Source organism: Bubalus kerabau, chromosome 2, assembly GCF_029407905.1.
Source record: "Bubalus kerabau isolate K-KA32 ecotype Philippines breed swamp buffalo chromosome 2, PCC_UOA_SB_1v2, whole genome shotgun sequence".
NCBI lineage: Eukaryota > Metazoa > Chordata > Mammalia > Artiodactyla > Bovidae > Bubalus > Bubalus kerabau.
Window position 1 is genome coordinate 96,498,911 of NC_073625.1, and position 22,790 is coordinate 96,521,700.

The window sequence follows — 22,790 nt, forward strand, 5'->3', positions numbered from 1 at the left end:
GAATTCAGTCCTGAACATTTATTGGAAGGACTGATGCTGAAGCTGAAACTCCAATACTTTGGCCACCTGATGCAAAGAGCTGACTCATTGGAAAAGAACCTGATGCTGGGAAAGATTGAAAGCGCGAGAAGGGAACACAGAGGATGAGATGGTTGGATGGCATCACTGACTTCATGGACATGAGTTTGAATAAACTCCAAGAGTTGGTAATAGACAGGGAAGCCTGGAGTGCTGCAGTCCATGGGGTCACAGAGTCAGACACGACTGACTGACTGAACTGAACTTCTTGTGACAAGAAATATGTTTTACCTTAAAGATATGTTCTATAAATTAGTTCATGTCTATCTTTCTTCCAACCAACTAATTTGTATTCATTGGTTATAGTCTTCTGGAGGTGGAAATGTGGTTGTTTGGTATAATTGGCCTATTGTATTTAAACACATGATCAAATAAGTAAATGGTGGCAGACAGAACCAAACATATATCCTCAGGATCTTTGGGTGGAAAGCTGATGTGATTTCAAGAGAGAACATCTTACCCTAATTAACTCAGTTCAGATATGGATACATTCTTCACTGCTCCATCTCCACTTAACTCTTGGAATCCCCAGGAGAGCTAATTTTTAAAGTGGGAATTTTAAAAAAATAAATAAATAAATAAAGTGGGAATTTTAGAATTGCTGTACTGATGAATGCTGGTTCTTTAAATTAATATGATATTGCCTGTTTTTTATTTCAAAATATTTTAGCTAACAATCACTTTGCTTTCAGAGCCTCTTTGGAGAAGATAAACCTGCTGTGGATTTGCTTAACTCACACAGTCTACTCAGGGTCCTCATTATAGGTTTTGTTTAGGACACATATTGACCAATTAAAGTCCTCCAATTTATTTCTCAGATGTTATACTTGATTTACCAGCACAGTTTCTACATTAATTGATAGTAGAATTTCTTTTTCCAGAATTCTACTTCCAAAGCTAATATGTGAATCATCATTAATTTATCATGAGAATAAATCTGCAAATATTCAAGTCAATTTCTCCTAACCAAGGAAAAAAGTGTACTTTCATTTTTATTGTTGTTGTTAAGTGTGAACATGGTGAAAAGTTGTTAGGTAATAAAAACAAAAAAACTGACTTTTCTACAGTGAAATATTTAGTCTGCTTTTATTTCATTATGCATTTTTTATTAAAATGAAATATTAAAAGTACTTGATCCATTTTTCTTCTATTCCACTGCGGTCATTTGACAAACAGGATTGTTTGTCAGAATGAACTACTAATAGATTGTAATAGGCAATTATTTCTTCCTACTCTGAACACCTGAGAAGAATTAAATATCACGTCAAAACTGTCACTCACTTGAACACCAAAGTGTTTGGTATTAATTGTGTTGGTTGAAACTGAAGAATTTAGGGGGAATAGTAATCAGTTTTTCACACACCATCACTTAGAATACAAGTGACCAATTTAGCCACTCTTTCCCTGCTGCCAGAAAGCTATAGTTGAAATACCTATGCTGATTTAACCATAAACTAATTATAGTTCATATTATTAATAGAATGGGAGAAAATTATTGAAACACAAAAATTGGTATACTTCCTTATTATTAAAATGCAAAGAATGATTTACTTTCTCCAACTCTTCCCTTCTTTCTACCTTCCTCCCTCCTTTCTTCCCTCCTTTCTTTTCTCCTTTCCTACTTTTTCCCTTTCTTCCCTTTCTCACTCCTTTTCTTTTTTCTTTTCCTCTTATTTTAGGATTTTGTATTTTCAAAATATAGGCTTTGTATGTGGGAGTAGTCAGATAACATTTTTTAAAACTCAGTATGTCTTTTACAGTGTTTTCTCTCCAACTTTCGAAACTATGGAGAAAATACCTATAAAGTATTTACAGTTTAATAGTGGGAAAGGCAGTCATTCTGTTACATGCTTCACCGTATGTCATACTACATACACTTGAAAATACATTATCTTCATCATATCATTTGGCTAGATTCCAAAAGCTCAGTGTCTTAAAAATACCAGAGATTTAGAACAAGCGCACATTGTGGTGTTAATAGAGAGAACATTGATTGGGAGCAGAAGAGTTGTTTCCTGAAGTCAGTTCCACCTTTAGCACTAAAAATGCTCTAGTCTTCAGCCTCCTTAGTTGTATGATGAGTAACCTGTAGTGAATAATCTCTAAGGTTATTTCTCATTTCAGTGTACAATGCCTTTAAATCACTAGACAATTCCTTGTATAAAGTGCAATAACAGAGTATTTTGTAGAGTCAGAGGCTTCTTATCTGCCAAACTCAACCCTTTAGAGCCCAGCCAAGAATCTATGGGAAATGCATAGGTTCTCAGCAGCCAAAATAAATGCTGGTGTCCATGACCATTCCTAACCTTATTCTTTGGGAAAGCCCTTGGGGCCCTCACTCAGAGATTGTTTACTCTTTAAATAGAATCTCTTTTTAAGTTTGATTATCTTGTTTTCAAAGGCCTGGCAATTTGGAAAGGGACTATGAGGCAATCACAAGATGGAACAATGTATGGGAAAGGGTTTGTAGGCTCTCAAGTACTGTGCAAATCTGAGCTGTTATCATTCGTAAGAATGACACCTGAAAGGAACAGTGAGAGAAAAGATAAGTCATTTCAGACAAACATAGTGATGTCAAAATTCTATTGGGCTGTGCTGTTTCATATACTAGGGCAAATAGGTTTAATCATTTCAATAGTTTCCAAGATCCTGTCTGAATTATAGCACAGTATGTGCTTGTAGAAATAACTGAATTACCACAAGAAAGTTCATTTATATTCTGAATAATATTTGGTTTAAGAGATGATTTCTTGGAGAGTGCATTTTTAAGTAATATATAAATGTTAGGTATTATCATATAATTTGATTTGAAGTTCAGGACAGTATGCAATGTGATACAAATGTTTTCCATCTGAAAGAATTAAAAATTTAATGTAATATGGTACATAATGGGCTAGATTTCAATTGCCTAAAAATTATATCTGAGTAATCCTAAATATATGAAGTGCTACTCTAATTTTGAAAGGCAGTAATTATTTATTATCTATAGTAGAAGTAATTAAGATAAAATAATATTAATTCATTTTGCTCCACAATTAAACAAAATTATTATGTGCTCAGTTTAGAATTTTCTGTAACACTGTTTCTAGACTCATGAGCCTGTTATGATAGTATTGCATACTGTTGGAGTAATGCAAAATATAATACATGCCCATACTGAAAACATACTACATGCTGAGCCAATGTATAAAAGTTTTTAATAATTCTTGAGTGATACTGGTAACCAATATAAAGCCAACTAACATTAAATTAAAAACACTCATCAATTGATGCGAAGTTGGAAACCAAAACCAAAGTTTGTCAGTGTCAAGTTTCTAAAATATTCACTGGAAATGCCAACAGCAAATTTAAGTTATAAAGCGAAAATAAGAAATCTGACATGTTCTCTCTTTTTTTAAAAGATTTTGCCAGTCCAGACATAAAAGTAATATGGCTTCAAATGCCAGCTGAAAATTAGCAAGAAATCTTTATGAGAATCCAATATGGGAATCCTTTTCTCATATTTGGGTATGTTAAGCCTAGAATATTTAAGCCCTGTTTTATATCATATTATACATGGATAAAAGGAAGCCTAAGAAAGCATATTCTCAATGATTTCAAGGTAAATATGAGGCAAGAACTCAGGTTCCTAGACTACCATATCAGAGTTCTTTCAACTATGAGTTGCAAATTCAATATTTTATACTGAATTTTTAATAAAGACAGTTGATAATCTCTATCACATCAATGGCAGACATTTTAAGAATGAAAAAGTGGATGGAGATGACAGTCCATGATCCTGGGGACTTGAGGCCATAATTTGGAAATCGTTTCCTAAAGTCCAGGCATTTAAGGAGAGCACGCAGAAGCAGCTGAATGGTGAACAGGAGAAAGGACATTAGACAGGCAGGTGCAGGTTAGTCGAATTGATTGACTTCCTGGCAGACAAGGGCACAGATTGTTCGATTATGCTTTTGTTCAGCAAGGAAAGAAAGAGAACACCACCAGAGGCTGCTAACTCCCAGCTACCAGCAACTTCTGAAAGGGGTATTTGAAAGATATAGAAGTAATATTTTCCACCCTCTCCCTTTAGAGTCTTTGGCAACCGTCTTTGGTCACACTGTCACTTGAATTGGAATGTTTAAACTATAATGGTACAGTGGCTTTGTATTTTTAATTAATTTTTATTGGAGTATAATTGCTTTACAATGTTGTGTTGTTTCTACTGTACCACAAAATGAATCAGCTAAACGTATACACATGAAAAATGGGCCCACGTCGCCCATTCATGTCCATCTCTTTGTGACCCCATAGACATTAGCCCACTAGTCTCCTCTGTCCATGGAATTCTCCAGGCAAGAATACTGGAGTGGGTTGCAATTTCCTCCTCCAGGGGATCCTCCCGACCCAGGGATCGAATCTGGGTCCCCTACATTGCAGGTGGACTCTTTACCATCTGAGCCACCGGGGAAGCTCACATATACATATATTCCCTTCCTTTTGGACTTCCTTCCCATTCAGGTCACTACAGTTCATTAAGCAGAGTTCCCTGTGCTATACATTATATTCTCATTAGTTTTCTATTTTATACATAGTATCAGGCTTTGTACTTTATATCAGAGCTTTATGAGATCCTTGACCCACTCATCAGGGCTTGAAGAAACACTTCTGGAATCCCAATTGAATTCAGAAACTGCTCTAAAAAAGAAAAATTAGTAGTGACCTAAAAGCTCAATATTGTAGGTCTTTTTCTTTTACATTTCATTTTTGCTCTTTTCATCAAAAGTTCTAACTGGTAAACACAAAGCCTTAGGGGAATAATAAGCAGGAAATTTTCTTTAGGACTATATAAGTTCCAGCACCATGGCTTTTCTCTTTCTGTATTTTGCGGTGTTTACCAAAAAGGGCTTGCATGTGTTAAAACCAAAATGCAAGTTACATTAACAATTTGCATTTAGAAATCCAAGCACTTAACACCACCAGACTTAATATTTGCTTTGGACGGTTCTGATTGTTTAGTCTCAAGCTTTTTCCAAAAAGCTAACATAAAAAGGCAGCCCTCCTATTTGCCTAGTTCATGTGTGGTTTCACACATGGTACATGATGTGCTTCTACAAGACAAAGTATTATCTCTTCTTCACATGAGCAGTGTACCCAGCTGGGTTGGGAAATGTGAACTTTGTGATTACATGAAGCTCACATAGATTCCACTTTGGAAATGTCTCCTCCTCACTGTGCTTTCTCTTCTTCATTCTCTTGCCATATTTCACTATGATTACTTGACCTTCTAAACATTGTAAGTTTCTAACAAGGTTACCATCCCCTAGTCTCTGCTGCAGTTGATCATCTTCCACAATACTGCTAAAGAGAATTTTCAACAGCAAAAATCTGACCACTTCACTGCCATCCTTAAAATACACCAAAAACCCTTTTATTGCTTCCACATTCTTTATAGGGTAAAATCCAGATTATTTAAGCTGTTGTTTAAGGGCTTTCCTAGTATCACTCCAGAAGCAACCTTCCCAGCTGTATTTCCTTCCATTACCTCCCACATGCCCTAAGTTTTAGCCACACTGGCTGAATGAGATCATACTTCTTGTTCCCAGCATTTCATCTGCATGCACTTTCCTTCATTCTCCTTCTCATTTGAAGAAATCCTTGTCTGTGAAGGTCAATATGAATGTCCTTTTGGAATAAAGCCTTCTTCAGTCTATTCATCAATCTCTCCTCTGCTTGTACAACATTTGGCACATAATCTCTTTAATTCCCCTAAATAATAAAAGACAGAGGTATAATAGCTAACATTTTGAGTTTTACTAAGATATTATAGACAGAAAAAGAATTGTATGTGTGCGAAGTGTGTAACATGATGCTTTGATACACATATTGCATTGTGATTACCACATTTAAGCTAATCAGTGTATCCATCACCTCAAATAGTTTCCCTTTGTGTGTTGTTGGGGGGATATAATGAGAACCTGCATATCTAATCTGAGCAAATTTCATGTGTGCATTACTAATAATTATAATCACTTGTTGGAGAAGGAAATGGCAACCCACTCCAGTGTTCTTGCCTGGAGAATCCCAGGGACGGGGGAGCCTGGTGGGCTGCCGTCTATGGGGTCGCACAGAGTCGGACATGACTGAAGCAACTTAGCAGCAGCAGCATAATCACTTGTGGCTCAGTCAGTCAAGAATCCTCCTGCAATGAAGGAGACCCAGGTTTGATCCATGGTTCGGGAAGATCCCCTGAAGAAGGGAATGGCATCCCACTCCAGTATTCTTGCCTAGAGAATCCCGTGGACAGAGGAACCTGGTGGGCTACAGTCCATGGGGTCACAAGAGTCAGAAAGACTGAGCAACTAAGCACACATGCATGTACATTAGGTATCCAGAACTTGCTCATAACTGAACGCTCATAGCCTTTGACCAGTATCTCCCCATTTCCCCCTCCCCCAAGCCCTAGCAACCACCATTTTACTCTCTGTTTCTATGTGTTGGGCTTTTTATGTTCGACATATCAGTGAGATTATGCAGTGCTTGTCTTTCTGTGTCTGTCTTATTTCACTCAGTGAAATGTTTAGATTCATCCATGTTGTCACAAATGGCAGAATTTTCTTTTCTTCTTTTTTAAGGCTGAATAACATTCTATTATGTGGTTGTATGTATGTGTGTGTATCACATTTTCTTTATTGATGGACATTTAAATTGTTCACATATCTTGGCTACTGTGAATAATGCCACAGTGACTGTGAGAGTGTAATATCACTTAGACATAGTGATTTTGTTTTCTTGGATATATACCAAGAAGTGGGTTGCTGATCATATGGTATTTCTATTTATATCTGTACTTTACCATGATGGCTGTACCCATTTACATTCCCTCCAACAGTGTACAAAGATTCCTTTTTCTCCACATTCTGACTAACATGTACCTTTTGACCATTTTAGTAAGAGCCATCCTAAGAGGTATGAGGTGGTATCTTGTGGTTTTGATTTCCCTAATGATTAATGATGTTGAGCATCTTTTATTAATAGTTAACATTTACTGAGCATTTGTATGAAAAGTATTCTTTCAAGCAGTTTGTGTATTAAGTCACTCAGTCATGCCTGACTTTTTGTGACCGCATGGACTGTAGCCCACCAGGCTCCTCCATCCATGGAATTCTCTAGGCAAGAATACTGGAGTGGGTTTCCATTTCCTTCTCCAGGGGATCTTCCCAACCCAGGGATTGGACCCAGGTCTCCTGCATTGCAAACAGATTGTTTACTGTTTGAGCCACCAGAGAAGCCCTTTAAGCAGCTTACACATTAATTTATTTAATATTCACAATAACCCTTTGAGCTTGATACTATTATCTTCTATTTAATGGTTGGAAAACATGAGAACATATAGTTCAACTAACTCTGTAGGTCACTTACCTTCTTAGTATTAGGGCTTGAATCATACCTGTGTAGTGTTGTCTGTTGCCTCTTTTTCTAGATTTTAATCTCCTTCAAATAGATAATTTATTTACATTTGTGTGCTGAACAGGAATACAGTATCTGACATATTGTAGCCAACCAATTGCTTTATGGTACAATGCATTTATAAATTACCTGAAATAGAATCTTTTGGGTTAAGGAAATTTTATTTTCTTAGGCTTTTAGAAAAAATTAAGGAAAATATGACACAAGTCAATAATAAAATGCTTATATTGAGATGCAAACTGTGGATCTTGGTGTTTAGCATATATCTTTTATAGTTTCTCAGTTACATCAACAATATTGGATAAATGTTTTACTTGTAATTACTATAGACTATTCTTCAGGCACATGCAATTTTCCATTTTCAGTAGATTGCACTGGCTTTCCAATGTACATCATTATAAATTATCTTTTAGCTATAAAGGTTTTAGAATGAATAGCACACTTCCCTAATGATATCTTTCTGAAGTACTTGTGTATGAGTTATTTTCATTGACCATATAGGTTTACCTTGGGTGACTATTAGGTATGATGTTGGGTTGGAAATTTCCTTTGTAAAATATCTCTCAGGTTTTAAAATTAGAGGTAAGAAACAATGAATTTCTGAATAACAAATTCTAAAATCATACTGATTATCTATAAAGGTATGGAATATATATATATATATATATATATTCCAAAGAGAGAGAGAGATTGAATATGCACCAATATTCATACTTGTATGTTGAGGCTACTGACAATTGAAAAAATGATAATGAAGAAAACATTTTAAAGCTGATTTCAGAGATGTTCTTTATTATCTGTTCTATATACACAGGTAAAATTGTAGCTGAAGAATGTACACTTACAGCATGTTTTGGTAAAGCTCTTAAGGGGGAACTAACTTGAAAATTGCCATTGGATTTTCAGACAGTGACACAGTCTAAGCATCCCAGTCATTTCTATTTGGTTTGTTTGTTTTTAATTAATTTCTTCCTTGAGAGGAAGCTTTAGGAGTATTTTCAGTTATAGAACTCAAATGAGATTCATAAACCAAACACATGATATAACATGAAGCCTTGCTAACACTCCGGCAGCTCATCTCTGTAACCTGGTATTCTTTTAACGTGTAGGGACAGTGATTTTTTTTTAACCTTAATGACGCTATTGTCTTTAAAAACTGTTAAGAATAGCAGAGCCAAGGAGGTAATATTATAAAATGAAGTTTAGGGGGATTTTGAGCATCATTATCTTCCCAAGCAGTAACCATGAACGAATTATCAAAGACATTATCTCTTTTAATCCAAAGATGAACCAAATACATTAGCACCTTGGTGGGACTGAGAATATGTAGAAAACATAATCATAAAACGCCATTTCTTGCTGCAGCACAACCACCCAGGACACTGTTCAGCAGAGGTCTTGGTGTTGTCAGCACCTGCAGAGAGCTGCCTGGGAATGCAGCTGGTTAGACAAAGATCACCTTTGCTGGTGGATGCAAAGCTTTGTCCTTGAAGATTTTATGTCCTTCCTTCCATCTTAACCAAGGGAATTTAAATGAGATTGTCTGAATATAGAATGTATACATTCCATAGGCTGAAGAAACTATGTGCATTGTTCTTCTTTAGGTTTATAGAAAAATTCAATAGAAAAGAGTTCCCCTATACTCTTAAACAGTCCCCATCCCCCTATTTCCCTATTATTAACATCTTGCATAAGTGTGGTACATTTGTTACAACTGAGGGGTCAGTATTGCCACATTATTATTATTAAGTAAAATCTATAATTTATACATGTTTTCCTCTTTGTGTTGTATGTTTTATTGGTTTTGACAAAGGTATAATTATTTGTATCCATCATCATAGTATCAGAATAATTTCACTACTCAAAGCATTCTCTGTGCTCTGTCTATCCATCCCATCCTTCCTCTCATCAAACCCCTGGGAACTCCTCTCCTTACTATCTCCATAGTTTCACCTTTTTCTATAATGTCAGAGTCATACAGATTGATACAGAAGATCAATCAGATTAACTTCTTTCACTTGGCAATGTGCATTTAAGTTTCCTTTGTCTTTTCATGAGCTTGAGCTCATGAGCTTGGTAGCTCATTTCTTTTTATTGCTGATATTCCATTGTATGTACCACCTAGTTTATCCATTCACTACTAAAGGACATCTTGGTTGCTTCCAGAATTTGGCAGTTATGAATAAACATTATGTTAAGGTTTTTTGTGAACTTAAACATTTTCAACTCAGTACAAGGAACTCTACTCAATACTCTATAATAGGAAAAGGATGCTTCTCTAAATGGGAAAAGGATCTAAAAAAGAGTGGATGTATGTACATGTATAACTGATTTACTTTGATAAAGTTATTTACTTTGATGGAGTTCCCTCATAGTTCAGTCAGTAAAGAATCTTCCTTCAATGCAGGAGACCGAGGTTCGATTGCTGGGTCAGGAAGTTCCCCTGGAGAAGAAAATGGCAACCTACTCTAGTATTCTTGTCTGGGAAATCCCATGGACTGAGGAGCCTGGCAGGCTGCAATCCATGGGGTCACAATAGTTGGACACGACTTAGGGACTAAACTACAGCACTAGAAACTAAAACAACATTGTAAGTCAACTATACCCCCAATAAAAAGTAAAAAACTTTCAAAAACTTGTAATTGTGAAAACTCTTTTTGATGGAGAGGAAAGGCATGAGTTTTGAAGTTAGACTTGATTTGAATCCTAACCTTCATTTTATTCATCCAATAAATTTTTCTTGGTAGTCTACTCTATTATCTCTACTGTGCTGGGTGTTTGAAATGCTTAAATAAAGTGCTATTCCACCTGTCAAAGGTGCCTTGTCTACACTTAAAAGCCTTATTATACCTCTGATTCCTTATATGAAAGATATCTATTTCAGATATTAGCAGTTTTCTGTTGTGTTCTGAGAATCAGATGAGCTGTCATAGACAAGACTTCACATATTTCCTGGCAATAAATGCTCAGTTGGTATATAACATCCAATTGAGAAAGAGGTGGTAAACTTAATAGTTTATTTTCTTGCTAGTCCTTCTGTCCTTCTGACCTATAGGTTTTATAATGTTAAATATGAAAGTTTTATTTACTAATACATACGGAAAACATTTTATACTTTTCAAACAATATTCCTAGCTTAACCACAATTTAAAATGAAATAAGAACGTGTCATCATTTTCTGTGTATCTAATAGTGATGAGTATTGGACTTCAGGTGAGAATTAATTTGGCGCTCTAGCTTCACTATATACTGGTTTGATATTGTTGGTGTAGTCTCTTGTGTAGTAGTCTCTTGGCTTTGAAGGGTGAACAGGATCCCATCAGCAAAGGAAGCATCATAGTATGTGTTCACCATAAACATTTATTTGTTCATCATACAGGGCTATTGTGAGATTCAAATGCAAAAATGTACAATATACATAAAAGAGTACTACAAACTACAAATCACCATAAAATGTCCATTATTTTTGCTATAATTGCTCTAATGTATTTTTTGCTTTTAATTTGGCTAACTCTTTACTAAATCAAACTGTAGGTTTTATTTTTTTTTTTCTTCACTATACCCCTATTGCAATCTGAATTTTCTAGGATCCAATAACCTACTAATTTTAGAGGGCCAGTTCCCTTGTGGCTCAGCTGGTAAAGAATCCGCCTGCAATGCAAGAGACCTGGGTTTGATCCTGGGTTGGGAAGATCCCTGGAGAAGGGAAAGGCTACCCACTCTGGTATTTTGGCCTAGATAATTCAGCTGAATGCAGAAGAGCCATTTCCTGCTGTAAGAACTTGCTCACCTTTCTAGGTGTTTGTTGTTGTTATCGTTTTTGCCATTTTGTCCATGATGGTTAGTCTTCCAGAAACTCTGCGGATCATTAAACCTTTTCCTAAATCACAGTATAAATATGACACATTTTAAAGTTACAATGAGCCTCTGGGATTACAAAGTGTTCAGCAACTTAAAAATCTTTAATAAGAGTAAGGAAGAGTTTCAAAGCTCAGCCAAATTAAGGTCCAGATTTTACAAGGTCTTTAAAAGCATTTCCCCATTCTGATATCCTTAGAAAAGATTAAAACTACCTTTCAATACAACTTCCTATATTTCTCATTTCTACTCATTGCTTTCCTAAATTATCTTGTTCTCTTTCCCACTTTTCCTCCCACTCATCAATTAAGAGTAATGACTGTCAGGGAAAGTGGAATATATCAAAGTTATTGTTAATGTTGTCTAAGTTCATGCATTTCAGAGCAATACCACTGAGCTTGTGCTGTAGACAAGCTACCATGGGTGTCATTCTCTATGCTGACCTGTCCTTGAAGCAAAACAAAACCTCTTAAGACTGGAGGATGATTTCATTTTTATGTAGTATATTATGTTGATTTCGTATTGTGCAACTATTTGTTTTACTTTTAAATTTTTTTAAGAAAATTTTATTTTTCCTATGGTCTTAATTACTTTCAAAAAAATATATTGGACAAGTGTTTCTATTTCTTCTTCCTCATAAGAACTAGAAAACTAGATTTCATAGTAAGCTGAGTTTAGTTCTTAAAAAAGGGCAAATGTCATAGAAAGCCATCATTTTCTTCCTATGACCTTAACTTATATTACAACTCCTGTGGGAAGTTGTCAATTTAAAAGCATGGAATTTACACGAATCTAAGTCTTGGAATTCAGCCAGCAATCTTCACGAAATATGTGGGGAAATCTATTAAATAGCTTTTTAACCTTTATTACTTACCATGTTTGATTGTACAAATCTATGTCCTCAGGAGACATAGGCAGTGCTAATTGGGATTCATGTGAAGAAAAGAGCAAAAAGCTATTTCAACCTATGTAAACATTTTTCGTTACCTAGTTAAATACTTAACCGGGAATATTCCAGAAGCAGGCATCCTGGACAAGATCACTCAAGCAATTAGGAAGCAAAAGTTTACTACTCTGCTCGTTCAGGAGCCTTGACAATTTATTTGCTATCCCCTCCCTCCCCCCCGTAATTCATTACCTCAATTATTGGGTAAAATTCTCTAATGCTATAGAATATTACTTTAAATGCTAAAGCAATAAAATTAGCACAAGCTATTATTAACAGAAGTTCTCTGAAAACAATGCTGATCTTATTGGCTAAAAATATTTATGATATGTTTTTTCTAAGACATTTGAGAAATGTAAAAGCTATTAGGAATTTGTTGTTTGGGAGTTGGAGAGTATTATCAAGGACAGCTTTGATTATCTCTAATCAAGAGGTCTTTTTGTTGTCATGGCATTAAATTATTTGCACACAACAAATTTAATAATGTCACAATAACTATTGAACTCTTTCTGAAGACAGGCTCTAGTCTAAATTCCAAAAGTTTCCATTACTTCAGATGATGCACTTAAGGTCTTTTGTGAAGCGTTGTGCCTGCTTTCCTGTTGATAGTGTTTTCGTGAATACAATACAGTTATTGTCTTTGCTAAAATAATTAAGTCATATTCACAATTTCAATACAACTTACATGGGAAAATGCACAGGAAAATGTAACTTTCCAGTATTCAAATAGAACTGATACACTTAGTTAAACTTGGAGCATAAATGTTTTCATCCTTCCTTTGCATCTAACATGGGACAGTATTCAAATAGGGGTTTCTTCTACCTACCTCTTTAGTTAAGCTGGTTCCCAAATGAAGTCCTCAGGATCTGAATAGAGAGAATGCAAAAATTAATGCAGGAAATTGAATTGAGGGAGAGAAACAAAAGGAAAATAATGTTTACTGATTCTTTTCATTTTATTGATTAATTAATTCCTTAATGACATAGCATCAAGTCCTAGATAATTAGGAGAGAAGGATGATAGTAGAAAATAGTCAACTTTATGAATTTCAACTTACATAAATTATTAGTTGCATAAATATTTGTAATTATTATAATGTGTGAACTGTAGAATATAAAGGGAAACATGATTAAACATTCTTTTCTTTAGTCTCCTTTACCACATTTTTAAATAAAATATAGAAGATTATTATTTTCATATACAAATTTTAAATTTCTGGTTCAATGTAGTCTTCTTGCCTTCCCCCTGCCTTGCAATAGAGCATCAAGTGTTTTTAAGTATTTTTATTTGAGTTTGTCCCCACAAAGGGACCAGTGTTTACAGAGACTGTATAGTCCAGTCAAAAACTCATCACTGAGGAATGAGGACTTGGTGACACACAGCTCCCCTGTGAAACAAATTTTTGGAAACCCCAGTTTCATCTTCAGAACAAAGAATGTGAAGAGAACTGTCAAAGAAACCCTAAATCCTGATGCTCTTGGTGACATTTCAAATGTAAATCTAGGTCGGTGCACTGTTTTGAGTGTATGTTTTATTCCATTAAAAATATTTTTAAAACACAATAGCTTTTTGGTGGTGGACAATGCTAAGATATTGAATTCTAATTACTTCAGTATCTGCTTTATCCCCACCTTCCCGGATTCCCTAGAATCCCAAAGAATAGTATATGGTTTTCTGAAATGTTAAATGAGGACTAAAAGTTAAGGGCTGTAAGAATATGATCTGATAGAGTTCCTTTCAGTGCACTGCAATGGGGCTTTATTTTGCCCATTATTATTGAGCACCTGCAACCTTCATGGTGCTGTGATGAATTTCAAAGTGAGGGCAATGTAGGTTTTTCCTTCAAATTGGTTGCAGCATAGTAGAGAAATTAAACTGATAATTTCTCCCTCTTTTGAAAAGAAATTAAACTTCATATATATATATATATATAGAATTTAAACTCTGAGTACAGGGTGTTTTCCTTTTATCAGTGTGAATTGCCTACCCTAGACAGCCCTGGGCACAAAGCAAGCACTCAATAGCCAATAAATGAATAAATACTGATAAAGAATAAATACTGAAATATATACAGACAAAAAGGAAAACAATGTATTTGCCTATTTGTTTCAGCGGGTTCATGGAGAGTATTGTGTAAATACACCCTCTAGCTTATATTTCTGTTTTAATGAACATTAGTTTCCTCAGTTGTTTAGTATTCAAAATAATTCTGTGTTATCTTTATATACAATCATGCACTTGTGCAAAAACTTTTTGTAGGCTAGATCCTCAATGGTATAATTACTGGATCAAAGGGTATTTGCATTTTAAAATTTGATAGATAGCATCAAATTATGCTTCCATAAGTTCTATTCAATTTAGAATGAACCTTAAATATTTTATTTTTTAATTCAAGGCAATCTTTGACAATCTAATAAAAGTTCTGAATTCTCTTTCTTTAAAAAGAGATGCCTCAGTATACTACAATTTGGGTTTTTTAAAAAATAACTTTAGAGGATTCATAGATGCCATAAAGTCCATTTATGGATCCCAAGCTAAGAAATTCTAACAAGTACAGTAGAGTTTGTGTTTTGCTGGTTTAAAATTCCTGAGGCATTTCACAAAAAGTAAGAAAAAAGTCCATAAATTAAATCATTTCTGTTGCTTTTAAATCATTTCTAAGTAAAATTTTTGCTTTATAATTTAAAAGTGACCCCAAATGGAATCCAAATGCTGGTGTTGATGGTGAAAGGAAAGAAAAAGTAAAAAAATGTAACAGTTTATTGCATTTTATTAAGAAAATTTTATGTGCATTTATGAATTTGGGTAAACTGCCAGTTTTAGGACATATTCCTAATAAGGATCAAAGATATAATTTGTCAAAATTACTATAATAAAAAATGGGGATCTTCCCAAACCAGGGATCAAACCCCAGTCCCCTGCATTGCAGGCAGATTCTTTACCAACTGAGCCACAAGGGAAGCCCAAGAATACTGGAGGGGTAGCCTATCCCTTCTCCAGGGGATCTTCCCAACCCAGGAATTGAACCAGGGTCTCCTGCATTGCAGGCGAATTCTCTTTACTAATTGAGCTATCAGGGAAGCCCTGATAGTAGTAGTAGGTGTTGATTGTAGTAGGTGTTCAGTAAACACTTGATGCTTGTTTAATGTATAAATAGGTGATTTTTTGAGATGGGCCTTGAAGAATATGTAGGAATTCAGTCAAAGCAGATGGTCCCAAGGAGCAATGATAAAAAATGAAGCAGAGATGAAGTAAAACCTAAACTAAGTGGAAATAAGTGTGACTTATCAGGCTCATAGATCATTATATGCTTAGGATATTTATATAATGAGGCATATGGTATAGGCTACCCACTCCAATATTCTTGGGCTTCCCTTGCGGCTCAGCAGGTAAAGAATCTGCCTGCAATGTGGGAGACCAGGGTTCAATCTGTGGGTTGGGAAGATCCCCTGAAGAAGGGAAAGGCTAACCACTCCAGTATTCTAGCCTGGAGATTTCCACGGACTGTACAGTCCATGGGATCACAAAGAGTCAGACACAACTGAGTAACTTTCACTTTTATTTTCACATGGTAAATTGAGAAGGTAATTTTCAGCACAGTAATGCAAACTGGTTACTATATTTTTTTTAAAATTATATTGTTTTTCTAGATGTCCTTTCTGTGATATAATATAGATTATTAAATTGACCTATACTCCACTAAAAATATAAATATTTTGAACATTATAACATGCCAAACTTGGAAGTAATGTTAAAAACACATATATTATAGTGTATTCCTGAATACTAGCAGTATTTTATAATTTAGTGAAAAGATTTTTTTCATCTGAATGTGATTCCACAGTGGCCTAACCATTTATCTAAAAGACATAATATAATGCATTTATAGGGCTTCCTCAATGGCTCAATGGTAAAGAATCCATCTGCAATGGCGGAGATGCAAGATATGCAAGTTAACTCCCTGCATTGGGACAATCCCTTGGAGAAGGGAATGGTTACCCACCCCAGTATTCTTGCCTGGAAAATTCCATGGACAAAGGAGCCAGCAGGCTACAGTAAAAAGGGTTGCAAGGAGTCAGACATGACTGAAGCACATAAGCACACAGGGCATATCTAAAATTGTAGCAACTGGTGAGAGAAAAAAAAAGGAAGATTACTATTTTTCTGATATGTAGCCATTGCACAACTATATCTACATTATAATATATGATTCTTATGAAAGGCAATGTAGAAGTAAACTTTGAAAAATTATATTCCTAATTCTGATTCAGCAAAGACCCAATTTGACCCCCCATGTGGCCATGTTTATGAAGGGAATTGAATTAGGAAAAAGAGGCTGCATAGCTGTTTTCTCAGTTTCACAAAGTGACTTTGGATTCCCTCAGATGTCTTCTCCCATCTGCCATGCAACCAAGTTATTTGGGAATTACAAGAACTCATATCACACATGCACACGCTCGCACACACACACACACAGAAATCTTACTTGTTGTATATTACATGACCTTGACAAAGATTTTAAACTCTTGTTTAATATAATAGTTTATGAGAGGAATTATGAGATATAATTATGTATCATTGAATCATAAAATCAGGTTTGGAAGACTCTTTAAAGACATCAGCTTAATCTTCTGTCAGTAGAGCTATTATATTTTATCATATCAAATAAGGTACGTGTTGTAACATGTATAATATCATATAAGAAATGAATCGCCAGTCCAGGTTCGATGCACGATACAGGATGCTTGGGGCTGGTGCACTGGGATGACCCAGAGGGATGGTATGGGGAGGGAGGTGGGAGCGGGGTTCAGGATTGGGAACACGTGTACACCCGTGGCAGATTCATGTTGATGTATGGCAAAACCAATACACTATTGTAAAGTAATTAGCCTCCAATTAAAATAAATAAATTTAAATTAAAAAAAAATAAGATACATGTGATATATACACTTTAGAAAGTATATATAGTAGATACAATTTGTGTTTCAGTATAATGAATATATGAAGTAGATTTCTGTGAAATAGATCTTTTGTAATTTCTTAGATTGGATTGGATCCCAGTGTTTCAAAGTCAGAAATCAATCCTCCTATCGTAGTTTAATATAATATGTTTCTGTGAAGAAAACCAATTTTATAGATGTTATTATGTGCAATTGCTTCCTCCATCCCTTCATTCATATTCAGTGATTATTTAGTCCTACACTAAGATTCTGTTTTACAACAATGATCCCTTTATTGGAAACCAAGTTTTATTAAATGAATGAAGGTCTAAACCAGTAGTTCTTAACTAGTTGGGATTTCTGGGGGCAGTTTTGCCTCCTGGGGACATTTGCCGTGATTGAAGATTTTCCTGTTGTCTTACTGAGAAGAAGGTGCTATTGGTATCTGAGGGGCAGAGACAGGGGTGCTGCTAGAATTATGTAGGACAGCCCCCACAGTAAAGATTTATTCAGTCCCAAATGTCAACGGTGATGAAATTAAGAAACACTACCTGTTTTAATTAGAGTTGTACATATCTTAATTCATTAATAAAGCAAATAGGGACACTGGCATGTTTGTCAAAATCAGTCAAATACATATGAAAGTAATTTCTAAGGATAACTCTCATTTTTACCTACTTCCTCTCCCAACAGTTCATTTGCACAAATAAATTTCTCTAACATTTCTGTAGAACTGGAATTTAGTTTTTATGTTATAAGCTCTGAGCCCATTGCAAAATGATTTACCCTTCTATGGCACCGACGAGAGCTACAGAGCTAAAAAAAAAAAAAAAAAAGCTTTAAAAAAAAATGCTTTTAAGGATGATGATGCTTTCAAAGTATCAGTGCAATAAAAAATAATTAACCACACTAAATTACAGCCTGTAAAACAGACTCTGATGAATTTTGGTCTTATACTATTCTATATTATTTGCTGCACTTTCACTTGAAATATGGTAGCAGATTCTGACTTTTAAGTGACCTCAATGCAGATGTCTATTTGTCAACAATGCAAAGAGAATGATTACTCAGACGTTGACCATCCTTAAGAATTACTCTACACAGGAAAAGAAATTCTCACCAATATGGCCCAAATTATTACAGTTTTATTATTTTAATTAGAAATATAAAGCATTCACCTGACTTCAAAAGGTTGCCAGAGTCTGTATTAGTGCCTCTTTAAATTATTTGCTGTATAAAATGCATAACTATAATTATCTTATATTTTATGATCACTTGCCTGAGAATGCTATATGTGAAATTATTTGGTCAAGAGATTTTTCTTGGTCTGTGCTTGTCTAATTTTTTTCTCACTGAATTCTCCTATGTCACCTTTCTAGTTCTATAGTTCTTTATCTGTAGCTAATAATTCTTCATAAGAATGACTAAATAACTACACAATGCTATTCAAGTATAGCACATATTTATGTTTTATTCTATGTCATGACATTTTGATAGCAACAGTAATAATAATGAATAACATTACACTAAATTTTTAGAACACATTTAATACAGAAGGTGATTTAGCCCAGTTTAAAGTATCTTCTGACATGTACATATAGACATAACATGTATAGAACAGAAATGCAAACCCTTGTGCACACACACATTTCCTTCTATATTTTCTATTTAGCCTCTTTGAGAAAGGACATCATAGGTATTCTATATTTGCAATAATATCCAATAATCTCTAGACTACAAAACCATGAATAATTTAACAAACTAATATTACAGGGAAGTAATTGCAGGGAGATTCTAGAAAGCTAAATTTAATTCAGACTTGGCAATTCAGAGATAAAATCTCTTGCTTCCATGAAAAGTATAAACAGAATTATTTGTGTTGACAGGTGCTTTGGGTCTACCTGGCACTTCATCTCAAAGACTGAGGTGCCCTAGAGGTGTCAGGAAGCCAATGTATCATGAAATCATAGTAGTCTTTATAGCTACTTTATCCCTAGAGGGTTAACAATATTAGCTCTCCCACATGTACAAGTCTTTCTTTCAGATGAACCTGGGAGCCATTATACTCCTACCTGAACAGGAAAGTTGATGAATATGGCAAACTTGAAAATTATTTCTAAAATCATTGTGATTGTGGCTCCTAATGCCTTCCGAATGATTATCACTCATTCTGCCCTCAGTCTGTGGACCAGGGCTTCGCTCTCTTCTCTCTTGCTCTTTTACCTACTATGCTCATTCTTGTCAAATGTATTATTGCTCTATGTTTCTGGAAAGTCCTGTCATGGCTAATTTTGGATATCAAGCTGTCAGTAAAAGACCCAGTCCATAACTTTGCAAATACTTTAAAAAACAACTCTGTATTATCATCACAGGTAAGGAAAAGGTATTTCTTAAGGACTTTTGCAAATCATGGAGTACAAACAGTGCTTCATTTCTCTTGAAAGGGAAGGAAGAAATGTTCTCTCCTGTAGTTTCATCCATAAACTCATAAAAACATCGAATTTGTGTTTGTTTCTCTTCAAGTAAGAGCATGCCATTCAAGCTCAAATCCATGTTCCCTAAACATTGAAGACAGTACATGACAGCCTTTATAGTAGGTGACAGGAATAAGAATTTTGAAAGTTCCAGTGTTGTCAATGCCTCCCTGGTTTCAAAGATGTTAATTTGATAACTAAAGTGGAAAGTATTCCACAAGATTCAAATGAAAAATTATCTTATTAGATGCCCATTAAGTGCCAGAAATTATTCCTGGGATACTGTGGTTAAAAAAAATGTGTTCCTTTCCCTGCTGTAATTGTGCTTTCATCATGCTAATACATTATGTACTTGAAATTCGCATAGGTTTAATTTCAATTATAAAATTATAGCATTTTAAAATTTTAAATCAATTATAAAATTATAAAGTTTGCTGTATATTGAAGCTTTATAGACAAGAGGAAAGAAAAATGGTCTGTAAGATAGAGCAGAGCATTACATTTTTTAGAAAAGGCATTTTTTTATTTCCCTTTACCTAGCAAAGGATCACCTCATTGGTACCTAAACCCTGTAATCTGTTTTCACTCCTGGACCAACTGTGGGAACACCATCAGTTGTCAAAAGATGTTTTTATAATACAGAAAATAATTAGACATTCATGTCTTGCCATAATTTAAGGAAAAGATTCACAACTTTCTAGAGTCATTACATATTCAAGTGTCTCACTATATAGTCATGAAAAAAAAATACTGAATCACAAAATTGTTTCCATGGCATGGAAGACCCTGTGTACAGTGCTTGAACAGATCCTAAAATACGTGATACAAGTTCCACATTTAGGAGCCAAAGTATTGTACAAAACCAAGTTCTACTTATGAAATAAAACAGTTTCTTAACTGCCAGAAGTTTGCTTGTCTGCAACCACATGTCTAAATCCTTACAATTTTTATTTTAATAAAGCTGAAGAGACCATTTCTTCATCTACAGTCTTATGCTCTTCAATGATTTATTGTAAAAAGAAATTTAAATCACAATATGATTGGCATTAAACAATTGAAAATTATTGATAAAAAATTAATTTTTCATTATAAAATAATATGTAATGAAAGTTTTAGTCAAATTTTGTCTCTAATAGCAAGTTAAAAACACATTCTATGGCTTATACTATACTTTGTATTCTTCATTTTAACGATGTTAAAAATCCTGAAAAGTAGTTGTGTGGTTTATTTTTGTGAAAATTTGTGTTCTCTGTAATGTTTTTGTTCACTGGAGCAAAATTGCTTTAAAGGAAAGTACCTTCCTCAGTTGACAGAATTCCTTTTCTTTCTTTACTAAGGTTAATATGAAATTTTTGTACATGTTGTGACTGATGGGTAACAGTGAAAGATAGTATCCACCCTGACTTGTTTGTTCAGAAAGTCATAAGATGGTCTTATTTATGTATTGTACATTGCCTTAGCTTTGCACTTTAGCACCACCTGGTGGACAAAATATCGTTTGTTTTTCTCTTCAATTTAGTTAGCCCCTTCACACTCCGCATCCCATTATGAGGTATCTTGCTATGCTATGCTAAGTCACTTCAGCCGTGTCTGACTCTGTGTGACCCCATAGACGGCAGCCACCAGGCTCCCCCGTCCCTGGGATTCTCAAGGCAAGAACACTGGAGTGGGTTGCCATTTCCTTCTCCAATGCATGAAAGTGAAACGTGAAAATGAAGTCACTCAGTCGTGTCTGACTCCTAGCGACCCCATGGACTGCAGCCTACCAGGCTCCTCCATCCATGGGATTCTCTAGGCAAAAGTACTGGTTGTATCTTAATAGATGTTAAATCATTTAATACAATTAAATAATTGTCAATGTATCTAATCTTAAAGACAGATGTAAATAAAGTAAGGTAAAAAGATCTGCTAAATACTATATTATTGTCAAGTTAAATGCCTATGTTTCTTTAAATGTCATAAATTTGAATAGTATGTTACATATCTATGAAAAATGTGGAAATTATTGATAATTCAATTAGTTATAATTTGCATTCTTTTCAATAAAGTATTGAATAAGGAAGTTTTATATACTTTAGTAACAAGTTAGATTGTCTACCAAAAAAGCAGTGTAATCATTTCATGAAGAAATTTCATACTACAAATCTTTTCTTTTTTTGCCCTCTCCTTGCTTGCAGGATCTTGTTTCCCCTACTTGGGATTGAACCCTCTCTCTAGTAGTGAAAGTGCAAAGTTCTAACCACTGGACCACCATGGAATTCCCTACAGATTCTTGTCATGTTAATATTTTGTGTAGAGTTAAAATGAAAACTAGTACTTTAACCATTACTACAGTAAAGCAGGACACTTTCATGCTCATTTTGCCACTTTATAATTAAGATTCAGTTGTGGGCTTATTTGTACGTGTTCTTAGTTTTTTTATAGTTTTTTGCAATTTTCCAGAAGTTAAATTTAAGAGTATTTTCAAATAAAAATCACAAATATATTTGAACCCAGTTTTGAAAATTTTAAGTATATTAATCTCTTTGTATAGTCCTATGTTTCTATGAAATACAGTGAATTTTCTCCTTATATAATACAGTTGAAGGTGAAAATAAATACCAGATGCTATATGGTTCCTTTGGCATATACTACTTATTTATACGGGGCTTCACCAGTGGGTGAATACTACTTATTTATACAGGGCTCAGTGATAAAGGCAATGGCACCCCACTCCAGTACTCTTGCCTGGAAAATCCCATGGATGGAGGAGCCTGGTAGGCTGCAGTCCATGGGGTCGCTAAGAGTCGGACACGACTTCAATTTCACTTTTGCTTTCATGCGTTGGAGAAGGAAAAGGCAACCCGCTCCAGTGTTCTTGCCTGGAGAATCCCAGGGACGGTGGAACATGGTGGGTTGCCGTCTATGGGGTCGCACAGAGTCGGACACGACTGAAGCGACTTAGCAGCAGCAGCAGCAGTGATAAAGAATCCACCTACAATACAGGAGCCACCGGAGATGCAGGCTCTATCCCTATATCATAAAGATTCCCGGGAGGAGGGCAT

At 35.0% G+C, this 22,790-nt stretch overlaps 1 protein-coding gene across 2 annotated transcripts in view; it reads left to right on the forward strand.

Moving 5' to 3' along the window:
- Positions 1 to 22,790, forward strand: part of ALCAM (activated leukocyte cell adhesion molecule) — a 217,962-nt gene that overhangs the window by 136,139 nt on the left and 59,033 nt on the right. The window lies entirely within an intron of this gene.